The sequence below is a fragment of the Lynx rufus genome, unplaced genomic scaffold (genome assembly GCF_022079265.1).
Source record: "Lynx rufus isolate CCGP_SWC_20201006 ecotype Redwood Valley unplaced genomic scaffold, mLynRuf1.p SCAF_14, whole genome shotgun sequence".
Taxonomy (NCBI): Eukaryota; Metazoa; Chordata; class Mammalia; order Carnivora; family Felidae; genus Lynx; species Lynx rufus.
Window position 1 is genome coordinate 26301930 of NW_025814828.1, and position 22284 is coordinate 26324213.

The 22284-nt window shown below is 39.0% G+C and overlaps 1 protein-coding gene and 1 pseudogene across 7 annotated transcripts in view; one reads left to right on the forward strand and one right to left on the reverse strand.

Moving 5' to 3' along the window:
• The window catches only part of TAB3 (TGF-beta activated kinase 1 (MAP3K7) binding protein 3), an 87896-nt gene that overhangs the window by 57968 nt on the left and 7644 nt on the right, over positions 1-22284 (reverse strand). For 6 of the 7 annotated variants that reach the window (XR_006961439.1, XR_006961438.1, XM_047076048.1 and 3 more), the window contains exon 2: positions 165-275. The gene's annotated coding sequence lies outside the window, so the exon portion shown is untranslated. Of the gene's footprint in view, positions 1-164; positions 276-8348; positions 8365-22284 lie in introns of those variants that run through there. The other variant, XM_047076045.1, reaches the window with a different exon arrangement.
• On the forward strand, positions 112-1625 carry LOC124509218 (PAT complex subunit Asterix-like; annotated as a pseudogene).

The following is a 22284-nucleotide window of genomic DNA, read 5'->3' on the forward strand; positions in this document are numbered from 1 at the left end:
AGTTTCCCGGCCATCTTTTATTTTTCCATCCTTGCTCTTCCATGCCTAAAGCGGTGAGAGGGAGGGCATGGGGTAAATACATGTTAACAGCAGTACAGATTAGATTTCGGAATGGTTTTTGGCCCTAGTAACTACCGAAATGAAGATACATATACACTCCTTACCTCTCATTTTTCGATTGCTGAAACTTCAACTAAGATGCCTTGTCCAGTTTGACACACAACAATTCACGGTGAAACGCCTGAGAAAAGGCTGCAGACACTACCCTGAAAAAACTGAAGACCAAAGAGGTTTCAATTATAAAATGTTTAAAGACAGCCTGAGCAAATGATAGTAGATAAATCAAAGGTCACGAAACAGAAAGCAGTGTTTGTACTCCTTTACTGCCTGAAATTTCAGGGAATACGTTTACATTCAATCAATACCAACAGAAAGTTCACCTGACTGCATCAGCCACCCTGCCCCTCTTCCCACTAAGTCACGTCTAGTGCCTAAGGGAGAGCCAGCAACAGCAGGGAGGACAGCCACGGCTCCTCTGAGGTTTCCGTCTTCACAGAAAGCTAGCGAGGCTGGGGGACGCCTGGGGAGCTCAGGCACTTAAGCGGCTGGCTCTTGGTTACAACTCAGGTCATGATCTCACAGTTCATGATTTCGAGCCCTGCATCAGGCCCTGTGCTGACAGCGAGGAGTCTGCTTGGGATTCTCTCTCATTCTCTCTCTCTCTCTCTCTCTCTCTCTCTCTCCTTCTCCCTCTCTCACTCACTCACTCAAAACAAATAACATTAAATTTAAAAAATTTAAAATTTTTTTAAAAAGCAAGCAACAGGAACTTTACTTGCATCCCCGGCAAACTATCGGGGGTCCCTGCAGCTCCCCATTTATACTAGTCATTAAAATGTAATGAGTTTCAGGCTCTTTAAGAGCCAGAGGTCTTAAAATTTAAATGACTCCATACTGAATCTAATTTACTCTCTGGTAAAGTAAAGGCATTTTTTAAATTTCCAAAGCCCCAAAGGAGCACCACACCCACACTGCAAAGCCCAACAGCAAAGGGGGTATATGGCTTTTTGTCACCTGCTCTATCTTCTCAATAGAATTCAAAATGCTCACTGAAGACTGGGAGGCCCTTTCCATAACCCAACTCACAAAATCACACATCATTCAAAAATACAGAAAAAAAAGTATTTGATCATAAGCCTCAGTGAAATAATAAATAGTCTTAGATACAGAGGAAACAATACATACCGATCAATAATTACTTTAAATGTAAATGGACTAAAGCTCCAATAAAAAGATACAGGGTGGGTATCTACTAACAGGATGCTAGACTCACAGGGGCTGAACAAAGTGCCGGGGTACAAGCCCCCACAGAGCCAGTGTAACCTGGCCTTGGACGACCTGACGCCGGCCTACATGAACCTGTTCGGCATTATCTTCAGCACGTGCAGCCTCGTGCCCAAGGTGCAGTGGTACGCCTGGATCACCGTCTTCCGCCCCTTCATCGGCGTGGCCAACGCCTAGAGCTCTGAGGACAGTGCACGGATGATGAGCAGCCATGCTGTCCCATCTCTGCCACGGTGATGTCCTATCTGCAGAACCCTCAGCCCATGACGCTCTCCCGGTGATGTCAGCAAAGGACTACTCTAGCCACCTTCCCCCAGGCCCGGCCCCCTGGCTGCTCAGCTTGCTACATCACCTGCTGTCCTGGGTTTCCCTGAATGAGAAAGTCTCAGGGTCCACACCTGCATGGAGGGAACCTGACCCTTTCCCTGGGGTTCCACTTCAGCTGGGCAAAGAATACCCTAGGCCTACCGTTCCTGCCTACCTTCCCCAACCTGCCTGCCAGTGAGGGAGATGCTATCCATGTTTCTAAGTGCATCCACTTGTGTTTTTTTTGTTGTTGAAAACAGTGAATGATCAAGTTCTGCATTCTGGCAAAAGAAAAAAAAAAAGATATAGGGTAACTTGAATAAAAAAAAAAACAACAAGACCAGAAGCACCTGAGCGGCTTAGTCAGCTGCACCTCCGACTTCAGCTCAGGCCATGATCTCACATTTCATGAGTTTAAGCTCCACATCAGGCTCTCTGCTGTCAGTGCAGAGCTCCCTTTGGATCCTCTGTCCCCGGCTCTCTCTGCCCCTCCCCCCACTCATTGTCTCTCTCTCTCTCTCTCTCTCTCTCTCTCTCCCTCTCTCTCTCTCTCTCTCAAAAATAAATAAAACGTGTTTAAAAAATAAAGCAAAGAACAAGACCATCCACATATGGTCTTACAAGAGACTAACTTCAGAACTAAAGGCACATGCAGAATAAAAGTGAAAGAATGGAAAAGCATCTATCATACAAATAGAAGTGAAAAGAAGAGCCAGGGTAGCAATACCTATACCAGACAAAACAGATTTTAAAACAAAGACTGTAGCAAAAGACAAAGAAAGACACTACATAAAGATAAAGAGAACAATACAAGATGATATAACAATTGTACATATCTATGCACCCAACACAGAAACACCAAAATATGTAAACCAATTATTAACAGACACAAAAGTAGAAACTAACAGTAATACAATAACAGTGGGGGAGTTTAATACCCACATACATCAATGGACAGATCATTCAGACAGAAAATTAAAAGGAGAGTGGCTTTAAATGACACATTAAACCAGATGGACCTAACAGATATACAGAACATTCTATCCAAAAACAATGAAATACAGTCTTTTCAAGTGCACACGGAACGTTTTCCAGAATAAATCACGTTAGGCCATAAAACAAGTCTTAGTAAATTCAAGAAAAGTGAAAACACATCAACTATCTCTTCTGACCAAAATAATATGAAACCAGAAATCAATTACAAGAAAAAATCTGGAACAAAACACCAGTACATCTCTGCCCCTCACTCAGTTGCACCCTCTCTCAAGAGCAAAAAGATGCAAAAATCCTTAACAAAGTATGAGCAAACCAAGGTCAACATTACACTAAAAAAAAAAAAAAAAAATCATATTCCAGGAATGCAAGGATGGTACAATATTCACAATTTAATGTGATACATCACAGTATCAAGAGAAAGAATAAAAATCTTTATGATCACGTCAAGAGATACAAAAAAAAAAGCATGTGACAGAGTACAACATCCATTCACAATAAAACTCCCAACAAAGTAGGTTTAAAGAGAACATACCTCAACATAATAAAGACCGTATATGAAAAGCCCACAACAGCATAGTGAGTGGTAAAAAAAGTGAGAGCTTTCCCTCTAAGATCAGAAATAAGACAAGGATGTCCATACTGAACACTTTTGCTCAACATAGAACTGGAAGCCCTAGTCAGAGCAACCAGACAAGGAAAAAAAAAAAAAAAAAGGCAACAAATTGGTAGGGAAGAAGTAAAACTCACGATTTGCAGATGACATAGTGCTATATAGAGAAAACCCTAAAGACTCCACCAAAAAAAAAATAGAATTGATAAACGAACTTAATAAACTGCAGTGTATAAAGTACACAGAAATCTGTTGCATTTCTCTACACTAATAATAAAGTAGCAGAAAGAGAAATTAAGAAAACAATTCCATTAACAATTGCATCAGAGAGAATAAAATACCTAGGAACAAACCTAACCAAGAAGGTGAAAAATCTGTACTCTGAACACTCTAAAACACCGATGAAAGAAACTCAAGATGACACAAATGGAAGGATACTTCATGCTCATGGATCATTAGCTCATGGATTATTAGCATTGCTAAAATATCCATACTACCCAAAGGGTTCTCCACATTCAATGCAATCCCTATGAAAATACCAAGAGCATTTTTCACAAAACTAGAATACTACTAAAATCTATATGGAACCACAAAAGACCTTGAATAGCCAAAACAATCTTGAGAAAGAACAAAGCTGGGGGTATTACAATCCCAGATTTCAAGATATATTATAAAGATGTAGTAATCAAAACAGTATAGTACTGGTACAAAAAGAGACACATAGATCAAAGAAACAGAGAGCACAGAAATAAATCCACACTTAAAAAGCCAATTAATGTATGAGAAAGGAGACAAGGGAGGCTATACGATGGGGAAAGGACAGTCTCTTCAATTAAACAGTACTGGGAAAACTGGACAGCTACATGTAAAACAGTGACACTGGACCTCTTTCTTACACCATACACCAAAATAAATTCAAAAGGGATTAAAGACCAAAGTGTGAGACCTGAAAATATAAAACTCCTAGAAGAAAACATAGGCAGTAATTTCTTTGGCATCAGCCTTAGCAACATGTTTCTAGATATGTCTCTCAGACAAGGGAAACAAAAGCAAAATTAAACTACCGGGACTACACCAAAATGAAAAGCTTTTGCCAAAAAAGAAAAGCATCAAGAAAATGAAAAGGCAACCTACTGAATGGAAAAAGTTATCTGCAAATGATATTAACTGATAAGGGGCTAATATCCAAAATACATAAAGAACTAAAACTGAACACCAAAAAAACCATCTGAGGGGCAGGCACCTGGATGGCTCAAACATCCGACTTCGGCTCAGGTCATGATCTCGCAGTTCGTGAGTTCGAGCCCCACACTGGGCTCTGTGCTCACAGCTCAGAGCCTGGAGCCTATTTCGGAATCTGTAACTCCCTCTCCCTCTGCCCCTCCCCCGCTCATGCTCTGTCTCTCAAAAAACAAACAAACGTTATAAAAAAAAAACAAATAATCCAATTAAAAAATGGGCAGAAGACCTAAATGGACATTTTTCCAAAGATGACATACAAATGGCCAACAGACACATGAAAAGATGCTCAATTATCAGGGAAATGCAAATCAAAATAACAATGAGATACCATTTCACACCTACCAGAAAGGCTATTATCAAAAAGACAAGGGGTGCCTGGGTGGATTAGTCAGTTAAGCATCTGACTCTGGATTTCAGGTCAGTCAGGTCATGACCTCATGGTGGTGAGATCAAGCTCCACATCAGGATCCGGGCTGATGTGGAGCCTGGATAAGATTCTCAGTCTCCCTCTCCCTCTGCCCCTCCCTTGCTAAAGAGCGCAGGTGCTCTCAAAAAAAGAGAGAGAGAGAGAGAGAGAGAGAGAGAGAGACAGACAGACAGACAAGAAATAACAAAAGCTGGCAAGGATGTGGAGAAAAGGGAAACTTCATGAACTGTTGGTGGAAATGTAAACAGGCATAGCCACTGTGGAAAACGGTATGGAGTCTCCCCCCAAAAATTAAAACTAAAAATAGTATACAATACAGTAATTCCACTACCAGGCACTTACCCAAAGAAAATTGAAAACACTAATCCAAAAAGATATGCACCCTTATGTTTACTGCAGCATGATTTATAATAGCCAAGATATGGAAGCAACCCAAGTGTCCATCCAGAGATGAATGAATGGAGAAGATATGGTATGTATGTATGTATGTATGTATGTATGTATGTTGTGTGTGTGTGGAATACTACTCAAACATAAAAAAAAAAAAAAAAGGTATCCTACCATTTGAGACAACATGGATGGGGACCTAGAAGGTATTTTACTAAGTGAAATAAGTCCAAGAAAGACAAATACCATAGGATTTCACTTACATATGGAATCTAAAAAGCAAAACAAACAATAAAGCACTCTTAAATAAAGAGAACAAACTGCTGGTTGCCACAAGGGAGGTGGGTGGGGAAATGGGTGAAACAAAGGGGATTAAGATGTGCAATCTTCTAATTGTAAAACAAATAAATCACTGAAATGAAAAGTAATGCAGGGAATAGAACCAGTACTATTGTGATAATGTTCTTTGGTGACAGATGGTGACTATACTTGCAGTGAGCACAGAGTAACGTACAGAATTGCTCAATCAATGTTATACACCTGAAACTAACATAATGTTATACACTAATTAAACTTCATTTTAAGAAAGGAGAAGAAAACAGTCTTCAGTTCCCCAACAGGCAATATTAACAACTCAAGAACTGACTAGATATTGCAGGTTAACCAAGGAGCCCTAGTGAATGAGGGAAAAATTCTCCCAGAGAAAGATTTCAGCTAATAATGGCAGAAGCGAGCAAATTCGCACAATCACAATTTTGTAACTTATTTTATTTTTAAGTAAACTCTAGCCCCAATGTGGAACTCGAATTCACGACCCCACGATCAAAAGTCTCATGCTCAACCAGCCAGGCAGCCCTCACTTTTGAAAATTTTAATTAAATAATCCTTGCAATGGTAATCGGTAGATGGTAAAAGAATTAGGTAAAAAGTGGGGCTTCACGAAGGGATCAGGAGGTTATCACCTGAGCCCTCTGACAAATCAAACTATACAAAAACACTTGTTAGGGAACTGGGGAAACTTGAACATGGACTAAGTATGGTATGAGCTATTAAGAAATCATTACTGGGGCACCTGGCTGGCTCAGTCGGCTGAGCATCTATCTGACTTGGTGTCAGCTCGGGTCCTGTTCTCACAGATCCTGGGATAGAGCCCCGAGTCAGGCTATGCACTAACAGGCGAGCCAGCTTGGGATTCTCTCTCTTTCTCTCTCTCTGCCCCTCTCCCACTCAGGAGTGCATGCAGGTGCAAGCTCTCTCTTTCAAAATAAGTAGTTAAAAACAGAAAAGACATCCTTATCAGGTGTGTTGTGTATGCTACTGCACTGCAGTAATACAGAACAACGTGTCGTTTTATAGACATATTTAGGAATAAAACAATGTCTCGGATGTGGTATAAATTCTCAGCGAAAGAGACATTTGGAAATGTTCACAAATAAAAAAGTAAAAATAAAAGCACTTCATAGTCACTACAGAGTCCTTTAAGGAGAAAACATCAATGAACTCAAATTAATATTTAAAAGATCATTTTCATTATTTAGTAAAGAGATTGTAGAATAAGAAGCTAGAGATATAAAACTAATGCAAGGGTTCTTAAGGCAGTCCTGAGATAAAACCCTTAAAAAGCCAACACCATTATATTTAAGTATCAATTTAATAACCTGTTAGTAATTATAATTATCAATATTAACATTTATAATTGATTATAATATTAAACATGTTAATTTAAGCACTTATTGAATTATTATATGCAAGGCTCTGCAATAAGCAATGAAGCAAGACTATGGCACCCATGCCCTGTTTTAAAGCTTCCACTTGCGCTGGTAAAAAAATAACATACTCCATACCCCGGTTGAGGTAAAGCAAGTTTACTGAAGAAAAATAACCAAAGCAGACAAGAGAAAAGATACAGGATTTAAAAAAGAAAAGGAAAGAATGCCAATACTCTGATGAGGATATTCAAGAGATAACAGCACCGGTAGCAGTTCTATCAGCAGTTTAAAGCACGACAGGTTTGTCAGTGGGACAAGAGGGGACACTAATGAATGAACTTCCGAGAAAAGAATCCTCAGGGATTAAAAGTAACTAGTTCTTGAAAGAAAATGGAGTAATACTGAATGTGAGGAGGCCACATCCTCATACCCTGAAATCCGTAGTAACTGAACACCATACTGACTGACTACTCCCAGTAAACAAGGGCATTTGACCTTCACAGACCTACGTAACTGTTCAAAGTTACCGTAACAAGGACACGGTATGTGGAATGTAAGCACCATGTAGAAGCAGAAGCACCGCCATATTTCTGGTGACGCACTGACTGCAAAACGGGTCCAAGGCAGAAAAGCTTTTTGTTCTCCCAAAGATTCAGATGATCAGAGCAAACAAGATTTTGGCTAGGATCTTCATCAAGGGTGATTACAGAAGGAAAAGAAGCCTTACAGAAGATACCCAGTAAGGGAGTTAGAGGGTTTCAGTTTAGCCATATGAATGACAAGGATGGCAAATGTATTGGAAAGAAAAGAGGTATCTTTTTTGCAACTGGAAAAATGGAGGCACGTCTAAAGACAGGGGAAAGAGACTGATGGTACACGTGATGAAAAAGGACTAGTGACAAAGCAAGCTTTTCAAAAGGACAGAGGAGTTGGCCAATTCCAGAGCCAGTGGAATCATGAACTAGAAATGGGGGGGGGGGGTTACTGAGGATGGGTTATGAAGGAGTAATCTCCCCATTGTCCCAATCTTTAGGACATGAGTCACGAAGTCACTGTATCATTTACTTTACAGGAAGAAGAAAGCAGAACATGACAAAACTGGGACATCAGTGAGTATGCACAGGCAAGTGTTAACTGGTCACAAGAGGTAAAAAATGCCCAAGTGGTCCCAGACAAAGAACATATGCCATTAGCCAGGTGTGAGGCCACAACAAGTCACTTAACTTCCCTTAGGCTTTGTTTCCTATTTTTTTGCTTAAAACTGCCTAACCATCGCACCTCACAAGGCTCCTGTAGAAATTACACAAAGAAGGAAAATGGTTCTCACCTGTAAAGAACCACATTCGTTCCCAAGGCTGTCTGAGAGCTCTCACAGGACAGCAAAGAGGAATCTCAGCAGAAATATATCCGTGTTTCCTATTTCAAAAGGACAGATATGTATTATACCTACAAACAGGTCAACTATGACAGATGTAATGATGGTACAAGCACGGCTGGGAAAGCTTTCTTTTACGTGACAGAAAAAATTAGCTGACACTGTGCCACCCAATAGCCATTAAGAAGGATTTCATGTTCCAAGAGTAACTCCAGACACTATTTTTTTTTTTTAATATTTATTTTGAGGGGCACCTGGGTGGCTCAGTCGGTTAAACGGCCGACTTCGGCTCAGGTCACGATCTCACACCTCAATGGCCCCTGAGTTTGAGCCCCATGTCAGGTTCCGTGCTGACAGCTCGGGGCCCGGAGCCTGCTTCCGATTCTGTGTCTCCCTCTCTCTCTGCCCCTCCTCTGCTCACGCTCTGTCTCTCTCTCAAAGTAAATATATATATTTTTAATGTTTATTTATTTTTCAGAGAGAGAAAGGAAAGACAGAGCGCGAACAGGGGAGGGGCAGAGAGAGAGGGAGACACAGCCTCGGAAGTAGGCTCCAGGCTCTGAGCTGTCAGCTCACCGCCCGACGTGGGACTCAAACTCACGAACCGTGAGACCGTGACCTGAGCCGAAATCAGACACTCAACCTACCGAGTCACCCAGGCACCCCCCTCCAGACACTATTTTTAGCTGAAACTTAAAATACAACAAATCTGTCCATTGTCAGGATCTAGAAACTGCCTAAGGTTGAAGGGACTTAAAATGCTGCTGAGTATTGTTATAATTTTATTTAGATTTATACACACGCATAGACACAGAATATAAACTTTTAACACAAATCTACAAAACTAGCCAAGTGAGTACAATTCCGTAAAACAAAACTTAAAGAGAACTAGCGGCTGAGTCTGAAGTCTTAGAGAAACACGTCCAAAGCGTACTCTGCCATGAAGAGCCAATAGGACTTCCTCTCTCAGTTACAGCACATTAGAGGATTTGAACCAACCTGCTGAAGACCTATAAATAGAGCTGCACAAAATGTAAGAAAGGACTATCTTAAAGGACTGAAGAGCCAACAGGATAGTGCTTTCAGATGGATTAGAGGACCAGAAAATTCAGAGAGGTGACCCCAACAATCCAAAAGAAACCAGAAGCTAAACTGCATCGGACAGCCTGACAGGCTTTAAGGGACAAAAGGAAAATCCTCCCCCCAGCTTCAGGTTAGGAACCTGAAGATCAGCACTTTAGAAGTAAGGGTGAACCAGAAATGAGTCAGTCCATACACTGAATGCACTCTGGCTTTGAGTCATCTGGTTGGCCCAGAAAAATCTTGACAGAGATTAGACTAGGTAATCCTGGATTCCCTCAAGCAGATGCCACAAAAATAAATCCTTTCTGGAAGATATCATCCCTGGTCACAAATAATTTGTCAAATAACTCTTCAAATCCAATGCCCAGCATACAATTAAAGACAACAGAGCACTTGAGGAGACAAGAAAGCAGGATCAAAAGCCATAGAAAGAGCAAACAACAAAAAGAGATTCACAGGAACTCCAGATACTGGAATTACCAAACAGAAAAATTTTTTTTTCAAACAAAATTTTAAATTACAATTTAATCTCAGTAATCAACTAAAAAACCATAGTAAGTGACATAATCGATTTTTAAAAGAAGCAAAAAGTTACTGAAAAATACAAAAACTAAAATTATGAATTCAAGAAAGAGGTTCAACAGTCAGTGAGAGAGTAAATCAGACAGTGGAGGCAGTACCTCAAAGGATAGATTGGTGGGAAAAAAGCTCAGAATGAAGAGAGGGTAAGAAACATGAAGATACAGTAGAAGGTCCACCACACAACACAGTTAACTGGAATCCAGAAGAGGTAGTATGGGGCGCAAGCAATATATAGCTAAAATTTTCCAATAATGATGAATAATGTCAAAGCACAAACTTAAGATTCTCGATGAATTCCTAGCAGACAATCAACAAAGAAACACTTAAAACTGTCCTGTGGGGTGGGGTGGGGGGAATTACTTTTTGTCGTTTTGTTTTTTTTTTTTAATGTTTATTTTTCAGAGAGAGAGAGAGAGAGAGAGAGAGAGAGAGAGAGAGCGCGCGTGCGCATGCGAGCAGCGGAGGGGCAGAACAAGAGAGGGACACAATCCGAAGCAGGCTCCAGGCTCTGAGCTGTCAGTACACAACCCAACGCGGGGCTCAAACTCATAAGCCGTGAGATCATGACCTGAGCTTAACCAACTGAGCCACCCAGGCACCCCTAAATAGCTTAGTTTGCAACAATATAAATCAAAGCTAATAAAACAATCTCTAAGGAGCAGAAAGAAAAACTGCCAACCTAGTATTCCAGTGCAGAGAAAATATCCACCAAAAATGGAAATGAAGGGGCTCCTAGGTGGCTCAGTCCGTTGTGTTCAACTCTTGATTTCGGCTCCAGTCATGATCTCACAGTGTGTGGGTTCCAGCCCTGCATCAGGCCCTGTGCTGACTGTGCAGAGCCTGGTGGGGATTCTTGATCTTTCTCTCTCTGCACCACCCCGCCCCCCATCAAAACAAATAAACATTAAAGAAATGGAAATGAAGTATATTCTCAAATAAAAACAAAGTTCACTTCCAGCAAACCCCACTCAGAAATCACAAGCAAAAGAAAACCGATCCAAATTGGAAGCTCAGAGATGCAGAAAAGAATGAAGAACCATGCAAGTGTTAAGGAAATGGGTTTAAAATCTAATGGAACACTGTATAAAATACTGTCTTGTGGAGTTTAAAATGCATATAGAAACTTAACTCCAAACTCATTATGTATATTAAATATGTATGCCTTTTGTAAAAAAAAAATTTACAGAAAATGAAATTACAGGACAAAGCATGTATGTCAGGAGGTGGTTAAATGGAACTAAGGAGTTTTAATGTTCTTGCTTCAACCAAGAGGAAAGTGAAAGTATCACTTAACACTAGACTTTGATAAATCAAATACACATGCTGTACATGCTGGGGTAATCACAAAAAGAATTAAAATAAATATGTGGTATCTGAACCAATAATGGAAAAACTGATACAAAAATAACGGAAGAGAAAAAGAAATACAGAACAGGTAAACTGGAATGTTCAGAAATGCTGGAAGTAATCTCAAAATAACAGTAATCATATTAAATGTGAATCAATTAAATGTTCAAAAAAAAAAGAAAAGAAAGAAACATTATCAGACTGGATTTAAAAAAATCCCTACAAATAGAGGTTGTTTTCAAGAGAGTCACCTAAAATATAACACAAAAAGATTAAAAGGAAAAGGAAAGAAAAATACATCATGCAAACATGAGCCACAATAAAGATGCAACAGCTAAATTAGTTTCAGACACCAAACAGACATCAAAGAAAAAGCATCCCTATAGTTAAAAGAGTCACTTCAAAAATGATAAAATGTTGGGGCGCCTGCAGTGGCTCAGTCGGTTAAGCGTCCGACTTCAGCTCAGGTCACGATCTCGCGGTTGGTGAGTTCGAGCCCCGCGTCGGGCTCTGGGCTGATGGCTCAGAGCCTGGGGCCTGTTTCAGATTCTGTGTCTCCCTCTCTCTGACCCTCCCAAGTTCATGCTCTGTCTCTCTCTGTCTCAAAAATAAATAAACGTTAAAAAAAAAAAAAGAGAGAGAAGTTATCTAAGGAAAATGTGATAAAGCCAGAAACCAATTACAAAATATGGATACTTAGAAAATTCTCATTATTACTAGAATTTAAGAAATATTTTAAAAAAATATTTACTTATTTTGAGAAAGAGAGAGAACGCGTGTGGGGAAGGAGTAGAGAGAGAAGGAAACAGAATTGCAAGCAGGCTCTGTGCTGACAGCACAGAACCCAACACAGGGCTCGATCTCACAAACTGTGAAATCATGACCTGAGCTGAAATCAAGGGTCAGATGCTTAACTGACTGAGCCACCCACACGGCCCAAGAAGTACAGTTTTCAATAACTCGCTGATCAAAGAAGAAACTGCAATGGAAATTAGAAAATGATGTGAAATAATGAAAATATTACCTATCAAAAATTATGGGATTCAGGTAGAGCAATACTTGAACATGAAATGATAGTTTTAAATCCCTGTGTTGGAAATGAGGTTGCGAATTAATACCTAACTACCACTGTTAAGCAGTAAGAAAAGCAAAATAAACCCTAAAGAAGTAAAAGGAAATAGTGTACATAAAAGCAGATATTAACAAAATATAGTGTTTTTTGGGGAAAATTACTATTAATTGCTAAACCTCCCCATGCAAATTATTTTTAAAAAGCAGGAAAAGATACACTTACTCAGTAGTAAGAATGAAAAATGCCCGAGAGATGAAAATATACATTTGGACAAAAACTTGTACATGAATGTTCATGACAGCATTATTCATGATGGCCAAAAAGTAAAAACCACCCAAATGTCCATCAACTGATGAATGAATAAAATGATATATCCACCCAGTGTACTATTTTCTCGCAATAAAAATATAAAACTGACACATGCTACAATACAGAAGAAACTTAGCATGATGCTCAGTGAAAGAAGCCGGTCACAAAGTAGCACATATTGTATGATTCCATTTACGTGAAGATTTCAGAAGAAACAAATCTATAAGGGGCAAAAAAGATTTGTAATTACCTAGGACTGATGAGGAGGGAAGGGGCTGGGGGATAATAGGGAATGAAAGCTAATGTTCTAAAATTGCTTATGATGATGGTGGACAACTGTGTGAATGTATTAAAAACCACTACATTGTACGTTCAAGTCTATTTAAAAAAAAATAAAAAATAAAAGGGAGTTTTATCACTAAGCCATCCGTACACATTAAATGATAAAAGAGTATAACCGTAATGCCAATACATTTGGAACTCCAGCTAAAACAAATTTTAATAAATATGAGATTTACCAAATGGTTATAAGAAGAAATAAAGCCATATTAAGCATCTTTTCCCAACTACAATTGTATGAAACTAGAAACCAACTGCAAGAACAAAAACAGCAAATTCACAAATACTGAAGTAATGTGTCAACAAAGAACTCAAAAGAGAGAAAAAAAAAATACCATGAGACAGCTATCTACACATTTAATGCAATCCCTACCAAAATTACCACCAGCATTTTTCACAGAGCTAGAACAACCCACCCTAAAATTTGTATGGAATCACAAAAGACCCCAAATTGCCAAAGCAATGTTCAAAAAGCAAAGCAAAGCTAGAGGCATCACAACTCCGGACTTCAAGCTGTATTACAAGGCTGTAGTCATCAAGTCAGTATGGTACTGACACAAAACAGACACATAGATCCATGTAACAGAATAGAAAACCCAGAAATGAACCCCCAATTATACAATTAGTCTTCAACAAAACAAGAACGAATACCCAATGGGAAAAAGACAGTCTCTTCAACAAATGGTGGTGGGAAAAGTGGACAGCAACAGGCAGAAGAATGAAACTAGACCACTTTCTGACACCATACACAAAAATGAATTCAAAATGGATAAAAAACCTAAACATGAGACCTGAAACGACAAAAATCCTAGAAAAGAACACAAGCAGTAACTTCTTTGACATCAGCCACAGTTAACTTCTTTCTAGATATGTCTGAGGAAGGGAAACAAAAGCCAAAGACAACTCTGGTGACTATATCAAAACAAAAACCTCTGCACAGCAAAGAAAACAATAAAACTAAAAGGCAACCTACTGCATGGGAGAAAATATTTGCAAATGATGTAACTGATAAAGGGTTAGTATCCAAAATATAACTTATAAAACTCAACATCTGGAACACCTGGGTGGCTCGGTTGGTTAAATGTCCAACTCTTGGTTTCAGCTCAGGTCATGATCTCACAGTCTGAGGGTTTGAGCCCCATTTCAGGCTCTGCACTGGTGGTCCGGAGCCTGCTTGGGATTCTCTCTCTCTCTGCCCTTCACCCAGATGCATGTGCTCTCTCAAAATAAACTAAAAAAACAAAAACAAAAAAACCCTCAATACTCAAGGGGCAACTGGGTGGCTCAGTCAGTTGACTGTCTGACTCTTAATCTCAGCTCAGGTCATAATCTCACAGGTCCTGGGATGGAGCCCCGTGCTGGGCTCTGAACTGAATGCATAGAGCCTGCTTGGGATTTTCTCTCTCCCCCTCTCTCTGCCCTCTCCCCTGCTCATGCTCAGTCTCATACTCTCTCTCAAACATTAAAAAAAAAAAACAACCCTCAAAAACAAATAATCCAATTAAAAAACAGGCAGAAGACACGAATACACATTTTTCCAAAGTAGACATACAGATGGCAAAAGACACATGAAAAGATGCTCAACATGACTGATCAGAGAAATGCAAATTAAAACTACAATGACGTATCACTTCACACCTGTCAGAATGGCTAAACTCAACAATACAAGAAACAACAGGTGTTGGCAAGAATGAAAAGAAAGGGGAACCCTCTTGCACTGTTGGTGGGAATGGAAACCCGGACAGCCACTCTGGAAAATAGTATGGAAGTTCCTGGAATATATAATGAAATATTACTCAGCCATAAAAAAAAAAAAAAAAGAATGAAATCTTGCCATTTGCAACGACATGGGTGGAGCTAGAGAATATTATGCTAAGCTAAATAAATCAGAGAAAGACAAACAGCTTATGATTTCACTCATGTGGAATTTAAGAAACAAATGAGCAAAGGAAAAAAAAAGAAGAGAGAGAGGCAAACCAAGAAACAGACTCTTAATTATAGAGAGCAAACTGATGATTACCAGACGGGAGGTGGATGGAAGGATGGGTGAAATTGGTGGTGGGGATTAAGCAGGGCACTTGTGATGAGCATCAGGTGACGCATGGAAGTGGTGACCTATATTGTACACCTGAAATTAATACTAGAGTGTATGTTAACTAGAATTTAAAAACTTTTTAAAAAAGTACCTTGAGTCAAATGAAAATGTAAAATACAATATACCAAGATTTATGCAATGCAGCAAAAGCGGTTCTAACAGAAAAGTTCAAAGCAACAAATACCTATATATATTTTTTAAAAAGAGAAAAGAAAGGAAAGGAAAGGAAAGGAAAGGAAAGGAAAGGAAAGGAAAGGAAAGGAAAGGAAAGGAAAGGAAAGGAAAAGAAAAGAGGAAGCTCTCAAACAGCTTAACAGATCTCAAGGAACTGGGACAGGGTGGGGGCAAGTCCAGACTCAGGACAATGAAGGATAACAAAGAACAAACCAGAAACACGTGAAATAAAGACAAAAGAAACAACAGTAAAGATCAATAAAACTAAGAGCTGGTTCTGCGGAAAAAATAGAGAACCGTTAGCTAGACTCAACAACAATAAAAAGAGGGCTCAAATACATAAAAATAGAAATCAAACAATACATTACAACAGATACCACAGAAATACAAAGGATCATAAGAGACTACAATGAACAATTACATGCAAACAACCTGAAAAACCTAGACGAAATGGATAAATTCCTAGAAACATGCAACCTTGTAAGACTGAATCATGAAAGAATAAATAAGTGGAACAATTACTAGGAAGATTGAATTGATAATCAAAAACCTCCCAATGAGCAAAACGCCAGGACAGTGACACTAGTGAATTCTACCATTCAAAGAACACCAATCATTCTCAAACTCTTCCCCCCAAAATAGAACACTTCCAGACTCATTTTATAAGGCCAGCATTATTCTGATACCAAAACTAGACAAGGACACCACAACTGAATAAAACTATAAGCCAGTATCATTGATGAACATAGATGTAAAATCGTCAACAAAATATTAACAAACCAAATTCAACAATACGTGAAAAAGACCATACACCAGAATCAATGGGATTTATTCCAGGCACACAAGAATCCAAATAAACCAACGTTATATATCACATTAAGAAAATAAAGGATAAAAATCATATGATCATCCCAATAGGTGCAAAAAAAAAAAAATTCAACATCCTTTTATGATAAAAACTCTGAACAAAGTGGATATAAAGGGAACACACCTCAATATAACAAAGGACATGTATGACAAGCTCTCAGCTAATATCATACTCCAACGGTAAATAGCTCAAAGCTTCTCCTCTAAGATCAGGAACAACACAAGATGCCCACTCTCACCACTTTGATTCAACATAGTATCAGAAATCTTAGCAGAGCAATTAAGCAAGAAAAAAATAAAAAGCATTCAAATTGTTAAGGAAAAAGTAAAAACTTGTCACTATCTGCAGATGACATGATATTATGTAGAGAAAACCCTAAAGACTCCACCAAAAAATTGTTAGAACTAACGAACGAATTCAGTACTTGCAGAAAACAAAATCAATACACGGAAATCTGTTGCATTTCTATTAACTAATAACAAACTATAAGAGAAATTAAGAAAACAAACCGATTTACAATTACATCAAAAAGAATAAAATATGTAGGAAAAAATTTAAAGAGGTGAAAGACCTGCCTGTACACTGAAAATTATAAGACACTGATGAAAGAAAGGGAAGACACAAATGGGAAGATATTCCACGCTCATAGATCGGAAGAATATTGTGAAAATGTCCATAACCATCCAAAGCAATCTACAGAGTCAATGCAATCCCTATCAAAATACCAATGGCAGTTTTCATACAAATAGAACAATCCTAAAATGTGTAGGACTGACCTCAAAAGGACCCCAAAATGGCCAAAGCAATCTTGAGAAAAAGGAACAAGGCTGAAGGCATCAAACTCCAGGATTTCAAGCTATATTACAGAGCTATAATCATCAAAACAGCATGGTATTGGCATAAAAACAAACACACAGACCAACAGAACAGAATAGACAGCTGAGAAATAAACTGAAGCATATATGGTCAATTAATTTATGACAAGGGAGCCAAGAACACACAGGGAAGGAAGGAGAGTCTCTTTGATAATCTCTTGGCAGGTTGCTTCAGATTCTGTCTCCCTCTCTCTGCCCCTTCCCCACTCACACTCTCTCTCTCTCTCTCAAAAATAAACAAATATGAAAAGAAAAATTAAGAAAAGAAAAAAGAATGGGGCACCTGGGTGGCTCAGTCAGTTAAGTGTCCAACTTCGGCTCAGGTCATGATCCCACGGTTAGTGAGTTTGAGCCCCACGTCGGGCTCTGCACTAACAGCTCAGAGCCTGGAGACTGCTTCACATTCTGTGTCTCTGTCTCTCTCTGTCCCTCCCCCGCTCATGCTCTGTCTCTCTCTCTCTCTCTCAAAAATAAACACTTTTAGGGGCGCCTGGGTGGCGCAGTCGGTTAAGCGTCCGACTTCAGCCAGGTCACGATCTCGCGGTCCGTGAGTTTGAGCCCCGCGTCAGGCTCTGGGCTGATGGCTCGGAGCCTGTTTCTGATTCTGTGTCTCCCTCTCTCTCTGACCCTCCCCCATTCATGCTCTGTCTCTCTCTGTCCCAAAAATAAATAAACGTTGAAAAAAAAATTTTTTTTTTAAATAATAAAAAAAATAAACACTTTTTAAAAATTTTAAAAATATAACGTCTGTCAGGAAAACTGGACAGCTACAGGCAAAGAATGAAACTGGATCACTATCTTACCCCATATGCAAAAATGAACTCAAAATCGATTAAAGACTTGAACATATAACACACGAAACCATAAAACTTCTAGAAGAGAACATAGGCAGTAATAAGCTTGACATCAGAGTTGGTGATGATTTTTCTCAATCTGGCTCCAAAAGCAAAGGCAACAAAAAGCAAAGCAAACAAGTGGGACTACACCTAACTAAAAGGCTGCTGCAGAGCAAAGGAAATCATCAACAAAAGTGAAAAGACAACCTACTGAAAGGGAGAAAAGATTTGCAAATCAGATCTCTGAGAAGAACTCCTACAACTCAACAGTAAAAAAACAAACAACCTAATTTAAAAATGGGCAGAAGTTCTGATTAGTCAGTTTTCTAAACAAGGCATGCAGATGGCCAAAAGCTACATGAAAAGATGCTCAACATCACTAATGATCAGGGAAATGCAAATCAAAAGCACAATGAGGAGTACCAAGTTGGCTCAGTTGGTAGAGCACGTGGCTCTTGATCTCAGGGTCATGAGTTTGATACCCACATTGGGCACAGAGGTTACTTCAAAAAAAGAAAAAAGTGGAAAAAAAACCCACAATGAGATAATATCTCACACCTGTCACAATGCCTAATGTTGGGGTGTCTGGGTGGCTCAGTTGGTTAAGCATCCAACTCTTGATTTTGGCTCAGGTGATGATCTTGTGGTTCATGAGATCAAGTCCAATGTCAGGCTCCGGGCACTGACAGCGCAGAGCCTGCTTGGGATTTTCTGTCTGTGTCTCTCTCTCTCTCTCTCTTTCAAAATAAATACTAAATAGGGGCGCCTGGGTGGCTCAGTCGGTTGGGCATCTGACTTCGACTCAGGTCATGATCTCACGGTTCCTGAGTTCAAGCCCCGTGTCAGGCTCTGCGCTGACAGCTCAGAGCCCGAAGCCTGCTTCAGATTCTATGTCTCCCTCTCTCTGACCCTCCCCTGCTCATGCTCTGTCTCTCTGTCAAAAATAAATAAATGTTAAAAATTTTTTTTTCAAAATAAATACTGAATAAATAAACATTAAAAAATAAAAAAAGAATGGCTAATATCAAAAAAAAAAAAACAAGAAATAACAAGTGCTGGCAAGGATGTGGAGAAAATGGAACCCTATCTACTGCTGGTGGGAATGCAAATGGAGCAGCCACTATGGAAAAGAGGTTGGAGGTTTCTCAATAACTTAAAAATAGAACTATCATATGATCCAGCAATTCCACTTCTGGGTATTTACCCAAAAATAGAAAAAACACTAACTCCTGTATTCACTGCAGCATTATTTACAATAGCCAAGAAAGAAAGTAAAATACCATATGATCTCACTTATATGTAAAATCTTAAAAAAAAAACAAAACTCAGTGACACAGAGAACAGATTAGATTAGAGGCTGCCACATACAGCAAGTAGAGGGAGGCAAATGGATGAAGGAGGTTAAAGGTACAAAATTCCAGTTATAAAATAAATGAGTCCTGGGGATGTAATGTACAGCATGGCAACGATAGTTAATAATGCAGTACTGTACACGTGAAAGTTACTAAGACTGTAAATCTGAAAAGTCTTCATCAAAAGTGGAGCACCTGGGTGGCTCAGTGAGTTACAATGTCCACTTCAACTCGGGTCATTATCTCATGGTCTGTGGGTTTGAGCCCCGCATCTGGCTCTGTGCTGACAGCTCGGAGCCTGGAGCCTGCTTCAGATTCCGTGTCTCCCTCTCACTCTGCACCTCCCCTGCCTGTGGCCTCAGTCAGTCTCTCTCTCTCAAAAATAAATAAAGAGTTTTGAAAAAAAGTCTTCATCAAAAGAAAAAAATTAGAGTAATAACTATGTACGGTGACAGATGTTAGCTAAACTTATTGTGGTGAACATTTTGCAATATATACAAATATGGAATCATTGTGTTGTGGGCCTGGAACTAAACTGGTATGTTATACGGGGCGCCTGGATGGCTCAGTCGGTTAAGCGTCTGACTTTGGCACAGGTCATGTTCTCAGGGTTCGTGAGTTCAAGCCCCACACTGGGCTCTCAGCTGACAGCTCAGAGCCTGGAGCCTGCTTCGGATTCTAGGTCTCCCTCTCTCTGCACCTCCCCCGCTCATGCAATGTCTCTGTCTCTCTCTCTCTCTCTCTCAAAAGTAAACATTAACTTTTTTAAATAGATAAATAACTGGTATGTTATAGGTTATGTTTATACCTCAATTAAAAAAACCAAAAAACCAAAAAAACCCTGAAGTATACTACTACTACTTTAAAAATTCAATCTGTACTTAAAACCTTTCTGACAAAGCAAACTCTAGGTCTAAATGGCTTCAGGACTCAGTTCTATCATAACTTTAAAGAAGAAATAAAACCAATCTTATCACACGCTCTGAGAAGATACAGTATACAACTATACACAATATATAAATAAGTCCCACATTCATAATGTTGCCCAAGAGTATACTAGGATTCCATTTATATGAAGCACAAAAGTAGGCAAAACTATATGATGTTAAATGTCAGGAAAATGGTGAAGGAAAGTAAAAGGTACAAACTTCCGGTTATTTAAAAAAAAAAAAAAAAGGTCAGGGAAATGCCTGGGGGTGTAGGGTAGTAAGTGATCAGACAGGCACACAGAGGAGCTTCTACACGACTGATAATGTTCACTTTCTTGATCTGGGACAAAAGTGTGCTCGGTAAAAATTCACTGAGCTATTTACCACTGACATATGCTTTCTGCACATTTAGTGAACTTTTAATAAGTTCTTTTTTAAGTATGAAGGAGTACTTATTTTTCAAAATCTGTTAAAGGATGGGGGAGTAAAAAAGTCTGAAGTTCACTGCTTCAGGGCAAAGAAATCAAATAACTAACAAGAACTTCAAAAGCAGGTATCAGACAACATGCTAACTAGCAAAAAGTATTCACAGAGGTGCCAAACCAGCTAGGAACTCTCAAACTTACAGTAAAATTGGTTTGATACTACTCAAATCCAAAAAGGTAAATTGATTTATATCTAGACTTAGTGAGTAGTATTGGTTCATACAGATCTAAGACAAGCCACTTGATATTTTTATTAAGTAAGAAGGTCTTTGAAATGTTAGAAATCAACTAACAGACTCACACCTATAGTCAAATCTCCTAATTTTATAAATGAAGAAAACAAACTCCTTTGAGTCGGGCGATTTGTCCAAGGTCAGAAGCAGCTCTCCCTAAGTAAAAACAAAGTTATTTAAGTTCATCACTCTCCCAATTTCTTTAAGTTCTAGAGGACTGCCACCCAGCAAGAGAATTTGTTTACTGGCAGTGTCCCTCAATAAGGCTATATTCAATTTAAACATTTTCAGCCAAGTGTTACCAACTCAAAATTAATTTCTGTGCCATCCAAGACTTATAGCCAAAAGCTATTTCTGGAGCAGAAAAGATAAGACTTTCTAAAAGTAAAGTTCACGATGTGCAACCAACCGATAACTTTCTGTTTACACTAAATAACTCTGTGTGGCATGCGTCGTCATTTAGAATGACAATGGCACCTATAGCATAAAGTGTCCCTGAAAAAGACCAAAAGAACCAATAATGATAACCTGAAATCCGTACACAGTGAAAAAAAAAAAAGTGCTAAATCTGTGACAATAAATTTTTGTACTAACTTAATATTAATTTTCTTATTAAATCAGTTTTAAAAAATTAACTTCTAAAATTCATTCCAGTTAACTTCTATATCCAATATGAAGAAAGTATGCTTTCTATGTAACTTTAACATTTTTAAATTTTTCTTATTTTACAGAGAGAGAGAGAACATGAGCAGGGAGGGGCAGAGAAATAGAGAAAGAAAAAGAGAGAGAGAGAGAGAGAGAGAGAGAAAGAGAGAATTTCAACCAGGATCCTGACATGGGGTTCGATCCTACCACCTTGGGATGATGAGCCAAATTCAAGAGTTGGACGCTGAACCGAATGAACCACCGAGGCACCCCAACTTTATCAGCTGGAAAAGAATGGCTTGTCATTGTGAAGCTAACTCCATCAAAAGTGTACGCATACAACAACCCATTTAGTCCTGTAAAAACATATTTTTAAATTCTATACATGCTTTGGTCTCCACTCTATCTCCATAGCATTCTTTCCACTATCATAGGACCCTCTCTTTTTATTTCAAACTATAAAGTTCAGCACCAAGATGTATCCCTACACTTGCAATCCCCAGGGAAACGCCTGGCCTTCTGAAGATCTGCAGAAAACTTAATACACAACATGGTTTTAGGGCCACAGACACTTATTCACTAAAGAAATGGGAGGTCTTAATGATATAAATACAAACATTAAAAGTGACTTAACAGGGGTGCCTGGGTGGCTCTGTCTCTCTAT